Source organism: Pogona vitticeps, chromosome 4, assembly GCF_051106095.1.
Source record: "Pogona vitticeps strain Pit_001003342236 chromosome 4, PviZW2.1, whole genome shotgun sequence".
Classification (NCBI taxonomy): Eukaryota; Metazoa; Chordata; class Lepidosauria; order Squamata; family Agamidae; genus Pogona; species Pogona vitticeps.
The window spans coordinates 94,664,574-94,672,086 of NC_135786.1; the positions used below are offsets into that span (position 1 = coordinate 94,664,574).

At 42.7% G+C, this 7,513-nt stretch overlaps 1 long non-coding RNA gene across 1 annotated transcript; it reads right to left on the minus strand.

Moving 5' to 3' along the window:
* Window positions 1–3,876: 3,876 nt before the first annotated feature.
* Window positions 3,877–5,668, minus strand: LOC140706331 (uncharacterized). The gene is made up of 3 exons (XR_012085970.2): window positions 5,558–5,668; window positions 4,647–4,700; window positions 3,877–4,185 (listed from the first exon to the last, which is right to left on the minus strand). It is a non-coding gene; the product is annotated as an uncharacterized LOC140706331 (long non-coding RNA).
* Between the last annotated feature and the right edge of the window lie 1,845 nt (window positions 5,669–7,513).

Genomic DNA, 7,513 nt, shown 5'->3' on the forward strand with positions numbered 1-7,513 from the left:
AGCAGGTTGTTGTGCAAGGAGGCGATTTTTGAGATGTTCTGTCCAAGACAATTTAGGTACATGCACACACACGCGCGTGTGCACGTGCGCGCGCACACACACACACAAAGACATACATGGAGACTGCATTTCATGAGTGTTAAAGGCACTTTAATAATATTACTCTCTAGGCCTAGAAAGAAGAAAGTATCAAGGCAGGACTGTAGTTGAATGTTAAGACGACAAAAATCATGACTACAGAAGAATGGCACAACTTTAGCACTGACAATGAAGAAATTGAAATACAGGTAGTCAGGGATTTTGTATACCTTGGTTCATTCTTCAATCTAAGTGGAGATTGTTGTCAAGAAATCGGGAGACTTGGAAGGGCAACAATGAAGGAATTAGAAACAATCATCAAGTGCAAGAATGTGTCACTGGAGACCAAGACCAAGATCATCCACACTCCTGTATTTCCAATTATTGTGTATGGGTGTGAAACCAGGGCAGGACAGAAACCTGACAGGGAAAAAAAAACTGATTTTTTTGAAGTGTGGTTGTCACAATCCCCACATGGCCCCTGCTTGTTTCACCAAACTAGGAGCTCACACTATCTGCCCCTCTGCTGCCACCAGTTGATTCCATCAACAATACCTATTATTAATGATAGATGTCCAGATCATATGTTATTTTAAAAGAACCAAATAGAAATTGTTTATTGATACAGGTGTTGAAAGAACAGGCAATGTTGTTAACTCTTAAACAAACATCCTTCTTTATCCACCCTCAACCACCATTCTCCCACCCAAACTCCACAACTCTCTCTCCAAACTCTCCATCATCTCAACTCTCTATCTCCCCCTCCTCCTGCTGAGTCTCTTATATCTTGTGACTCCGCCCCTCCAGCACTCCCATTGGTCTATGCAGATAGCATATGAATATTCATGACCTGGGCGGGTGCCACACTGGTGCTGGAGGAGAACTTTGAGGATACTCTGCCAGTTTTTGGCAGAGTTTAATGGAACATCCTTTTGGAGAGGTGAAATTGGGCTGAAAGCAGACTTTCAGGTTCATTTGGATGCAGCAGGTTTGCTAGGGTTCGGAATTTACTTTAGAGGAAGGTGGTGTGCTGGCATGTAGCCCAATGAATGGCATCAGAAGGGCATTATCAGGGATTTAACATTCTTAGAATTTTTCCCAATAGTGGGTGCACTCTGGCTTTGGGCTGAAGAGTGGTCAAATTCAGTGGTATGATTTTGGTGTGACAATCAGGTGCTTGTTTATAATATAAACAACCCTACGTCACATTCAGAATGGGTAATGACATTGGTCAGGGCATGTACATTACGGGCACTGCAGTTTAACATACTAGTGCATGCCCGGCATGTACCAGGTTTAGAAAATAGGATAGCTGATGCATTGTTGTGTCAACAGATCGAGCTGTTCAGGGAGCTAGATTCCGGAGCTAAGGAGTTCCCAGAAGGTCTACCCCCGGATGTCTGGCAAATTGGCATGAAGATGCAACAAGAGTGATAGGCTTGGCTCTGGCACCGAGAACATGGAAGGGGTACTCGGCCGTGAGTATAGAGTTTCAAGAATTTATGAAAATGGTCAACCTAGAGCTAGTTTGGCTGGTACTGGTTGAGCATTTACAACAATTTATTGTGCATTTAAATAGAAAAGGGCTGGCACCTGGAACTATACAGAGCAGGTTGTCAGCATTAGCATTTTATGCTAAGGTTCGTTGTCGTTTAGTCATTTAGTCATGTCCGACTCTTCGTGACCCCATGGACCAGAGCACGCCAGGCCCTCCTATCTTCTACTGCCTCCCGGAGTTGTGTCAAATTCATGTTGGTTGCTTCGCAGACACTGTCCAGCCATCTCATCCTCGGTCGTCCCCTTCTCCTCTTGCCATCACACTTTCCCAACATCAGGGTCTTTTCGAGGGAGTCTTTTCTTCTCATTAGATGGCCAAAGTACTGGAGCCTCAGCTTCAGGATCTGTCCTTCCAGTGAGCACTCTGGGTTGATTTCCTTTAGAATTGATAGGTTTGTTCTCTTCGCAGTCCAGGGGATTCTCAAGAGTCTCCTCCAGCACCACAATTCAAAGGCATCAATTCTTCGGTGGTCAGCTTTCTTTATGGTCCAGCTCTCACATCCATACATCACAACAGGAAAAACCATAGCTTTGACTATTCGGACTTTTGTTGGCAAGGTGATGTCTCTGGTTTTTAAGATGCTGTCAAGATTTGTCATCGCTTTCCTCCCAAGAAGCAGGCGTCTTTTAATTTCGTGGCTGCTGTCTCCATCTGCAGTGATCATGGAGCCCAGGAAAATAAAATCTGTCACTGCCTCCATATCTTCCCCTTCTATTTCCCAGGAGGTGATGGGACCAGTGGCCATGATCTTAGTTTTACCCTAAGGTTAATGACTATCAAAATTACTCAGGGGATTACCGTATAAGAAAGATGATTGAAGGATGTTCTAAAGAGAAGTGTAGAGTCCAGGACACCAGGGCCCCCATATTGCCTATGTTGTTAGAGCACATTTGCAGGCAGTGGGCGCTCTTGTGTAGGGACAAATATGAAATGGTCCTATTTAAAGCAGTGTCATTAATGATGTTCTTTGGGGTCTTTAGGATTAGCGAGGTAATTGCATCTGGAAAGAAAGACAAGTCTAGGCTAGCTCTGCAATGGCAGGATGTTAAGGTTGAAGATGGGAAGGTGCAAATTTTTATTAGGCAATCCAAGGCCGATCAGCTAGGCAAGGGTACCCAACTCACCCTAGGACAGTGCAGCATGAATAGAATCTGCCCTGTGAAAGCCACACAGGGATATTTGAAGGTTAGGGGGCAGGACCTTGGCTATTTCTTTTAGCATACTGATAATTCGCCTTTGTCAAAGTATCAGTTCTGGAAATTGATGGATTTAGCATTAGGCAGGGTAGGTGTCCAAAGTATGAGGTTTGACACTCACTCCTTCAGAATTGGTGCAGCTTCCTCTGCAGCAGCCCTGGGTTATATATAGTTTGGAGGAAATCAAGCTTTTGGGTTGGTGGTCTTCATCCAGTTATCGCAGATATATAAAAACACTCCCTGACATCTAGGCAGGGGCCTGGTCTTGTTATGTCTTCACAGGTCCCGTAGGGTCGGTGAGACGGAGGCACATTGTGATTATCAGCCACAACTATGTATACTGGGCAGAGCGTTATGCTGCTGCATCCCCATGGGGGAGTAACCTGGGTCTCAGAGCCAGAGCACACTTCGCATGGAAAGGGCTGGGTGGCATGCTGTGGAGCCAGCTATGCAGGGTGGCAGCCTTTGGCCAGTCTCCACCAGATGTGTTGGTGGTGCACCTTGGCGGCAATGATTTGGCCAGGCATCCTGGTAAGGTGTTGATCCTGGACATTATACGCAACCTGAAATCGTTGAAGGCCAGATACCCAGCCATGTGTATTGTGTGGTCCATGATCATCCCTCGATTGGCATGGAGAGACACCAGGTTTTTCCTCAATATTAACACGGCATGCAGGGGTGTTAACCGCAAGGTCTGCAGAGCCAGTCTGCAGTGGCCTTGGATTGGTGATTGGTCACCAAAGGATCCAGATGGATAGGCCTGAGTTTTTTTGGAACAATGGTGTCCATCGGTCCAATTTGTGTTTGGATGTCTTCTTGGAAGACATCAACGGGGGGGGGGGGGGCTGCTTGTGGAGCTTGAGTGGCTTGATGGCGGGCATGGGACTTAGCTGAGCTAGTTCCTATGCGGTGGTGGGTAGTGTAAAAACAACAATTTTTGGGGGGGATTTCCACTGCAAAATCAGGTAAGCTAACAGCCCATCGGACCTCCCAGCACTGCAGATCGTGCAATTACAGTGCCTGGGGGGAAAGATGCACTGGGCCACTACTGGACCAACAGTCATCAAGTAAAAATGGCTCGAGGTCCGGGGGTGGTCAAATTGTGGCCAGCCAGGTTCTTGCTGTCTTTAAGAACCTGGGGCTGGGAACTCACCCATTTGTTGATTAAGGGGTACTTGGAGACCTCTGAGATTTACCTGTTTCCACACTATGGCAGCCCCCCCCCTTTGCCAAAGGATGGCACATTTTGAATTACAATCAATAAAGTGTGGACCATGTTTTAACCCATGCCAGCTGTCACGCGTCTTTATTCCAGGGTTGGGAAGGCAATGGATCAAATACCATACTAAAAATCTGTAAAGAAAAGCAATACTTGACAGCACGTAATAACAACAGTACTGTCACTGAATACTGGTTATTTCTGGTTTTATTTTGCTTGTTCACATACTTGCTGTGGAGTCCATTTGCCCTTTCCACTTGTTTCCAACCTACGGATTTGTCATCTACATATTAAAATTAAAGCAGAGCAGGGATCTTTTCATGTAGCCGGACCCTTACAATTTAATTAAACTGGGACAGAGCAGCACAAGAGAGAGGAATCCCAGGACAGGCCCAATGTCCATTTGTGAACCCAAGTCCACTCAGCACTGTCTATGAGAATGTGTATATTTTTGCCATTATCCCTCCATTTGTTAATATTTACATGTATTTGTATGTTGAGCCTATAATTGTGCAGCATCCTGTCTTCCCCACTGGCAATCATTTCCAGTGAAAGGAAGCACTGAAACATCTTATTGCAGATGAAAAAAACATACCTTCCCAGCGTGCCACTTATCTCCTGACATTGAAGTCTCTGGAGCATGTCATAACTGAAAGGGGAAGAAACAAAACAGGAGCATTTCTCTTCTGATGAAAGTATACAAAATGTTGGGCAGTGGTAAGACAGTAAATTTTATTCTACCCTGGATTCTCCTATGCGTCCACTCAAAAGAACATCCTTACCAAACCTTCCCATGACCCTGTTCTTCTCTGTACCACCTTTTATAAAGCAGCTCATTAACCACAATTGTTGCCATAAGGCCTCTGTGTTACACAGCAAATGATCACAATCTACAACTGCATGGGTGTACCAACAAGCACATTTAAAACCTTTCAAGTGCCTGTTTCTCTCTCCTTTACATTCAACCATTATTGCTGGATTATGCATACTTCTCTGAAGATGGTGGTTGTGAATTGTTATTTTGGATAAAATGATAAAAAGAGCTGATTTTTATCATTGTGTCCAGAAAGTCAATCCCAATTGTGAATGAAGATGTTTACTCTCTTGCCAGTCAACAGGAAAGTATATCCAAATTGTGAATGAAAATTCCTTTTACTTTGTGTTCATACACTCCCTCTGGATCTTTTCTCTAGCTGGAAACAGATGTTTAAAGAAAATCATGTTTCCTGCTCATAGAATGTTTTAACTCCAGCAGCCTTGTTCACTTTCTGATGAGTGAGTGTATGACCAGTGCTATTAAGAAAGCCTGCACCCACATTTCAGTTGTCAATCCCATGTATGCTAGTGAAATTCTCCAGTATCCCGTGATTCAACTCTTCCTGTCTTTTTCTATTCCTCTATATTGTTGTCATAGAAATCCTGTGGTCCAAAAGAAGATGCTTTACATTTTAAGAGAGTAATCTGCCCAAAAATATTAGAGAGGAGGGGAATAGAAACTAGATTTACCTGCTTCATTTCTTCCTTTTTCTTTCCAACACTCTCTGCAAAACACACTTGTATTCTCTTTGGGCAAGAGTGGAAGAAGTTTTTTCTAAAAACACAAAAACAAATGCAGTACTGTATATGGTGGTGCCTGTATCGGTATCCATCCATCCATCCATCCATCCATCCTTCCTTCCTTCCTTCCCTTATTTATTTATTTATTTATTTATTTATTTATTTATTTATTTATTTATTTATTTATTTATTTATTTATCTATCTCTGACTTCATGTAAAGTGCTACCCTACGTGGCTCCCAGCAACACAATGTAACAGTAACCCAACCACCTGACAGTAAACATCACAAATAAAGCAAGCAATGTTAATGCTTTCCAGTACTCTGTTGTTTGTTTCTCTAGTGAAGACCTGAGATGTCACAGCTGAAACATAGCCATGGAAATGCAAGACATGCAGACGGAGGAAGCAGCATATGTTTACAATCAGACATTCTGGCAATTAAGGAAGCACTGCTCTCTAGGTCCGGGATTACTGTAATATCTAGTTCTGGTTTATGTCTTCTGACACAACTGGAAGAAACAAGGTTTGAGCCACCAAAGCATTCACATAAACCCTCGGGCCTAAATCCAAAATTCAGCTGCTGGTCCCTACTCAACCCATTGAATAAGCTGTTGAATAGAAGTTAATGCATCCAAAAAGTTAATCCCAATAAAGACATTCATCCTCTTGCTAGTCAAGATGAAGGAATTTGGACTACCCGTTGGATCCAGAATTTATATACCTTAATAGAACTTTGAATTTGCTTGAGTATTGTATCTGTAAATACGTTAAACAACATTGCGGAGTCTGGGCACCGTCTATTAACTACATGAATAAGGGGAGGGTTGTATGAAATTCCCAGTGTTTGTTTAAAGGTCTCTCTGCCTTTCTCATAGTCTTCAGTAATATAGACTAGTGAATATACAGCTAAGATCCTGTACCTATTTATTTAGGAATAAGTCCAATTAAATCCATATGCAATACCAATCGATTGAGAAAATGTGGGATCATGGAATTACTTGCTCTTCTGAAAAATCAGACTTTGTAGTTTGTGCCTAGGGTGAGCTGATTGAGAGAAGGAGGGAATGTTCACTGGCAACTGAAAGGCAGTAACATTTGCAGTTTATCTCTGTGCAAAAGAGAACTTCAAGGCCAGAATGAGCTCACTCCTTGGTAATGAGTTAATTAGGATAATGTTTTCAGCTGAGTGAGGGGACGAGAAGATTTTACTCTCTTCATCAAAGTTCAAGGAAATGTCATGCCTGATTGGCAGATCTTCTGGAAGAGTTTAGAAACTGGAACTTTGGATATAAAAATGAGGACAGAATTTACTTTGCTTAGCCTGGTTATATCTCAGGAAAATACTATGCTCATTTGCTACCTACTACAAAACATGCATTTTGTTTATATTCTGAAACTATGCTGAAGCTATGCCAGGATGTAAGTATTAGCATAGGGTAGCTAGATTTCTTATTTTCTTATTTGCTTTGTTCTGTATTTGCTTTTGCCTCACCTTTTTGATTGCTTATTTTGCTCCACAACCTTTTGGCTGTTTCTGTAATGGTTGAAATTGGTTTTGAAGTTTTGTTCTTTGTGTCTTTTTTCACCACATTTAATAAAATATAAAACTTGTTTGGTTGATCACCTACTGGAAGCCTGTGTGTTTGTGGGTGCATTGGAATTTGTAACTTACAGGGTAGATGTAAATGTGCTTAACTCTGTGGATTTTTAGTAACTCCCTGAAAGCACTGCTTAGTCAAGGTGGACCAAGGTGTTGGGAGGGTACTGGGCAAGAAGATTTTTCCCAGCCATCATTTGGCTTTTCTGGACTTCACTCACATTGGTATAAATGGGACAGTGTGCTTGAGTGGTTACTGTGGGCCTCTCTTACCTGGGGAACCTTCACTTACAACACCAGGCTTCAA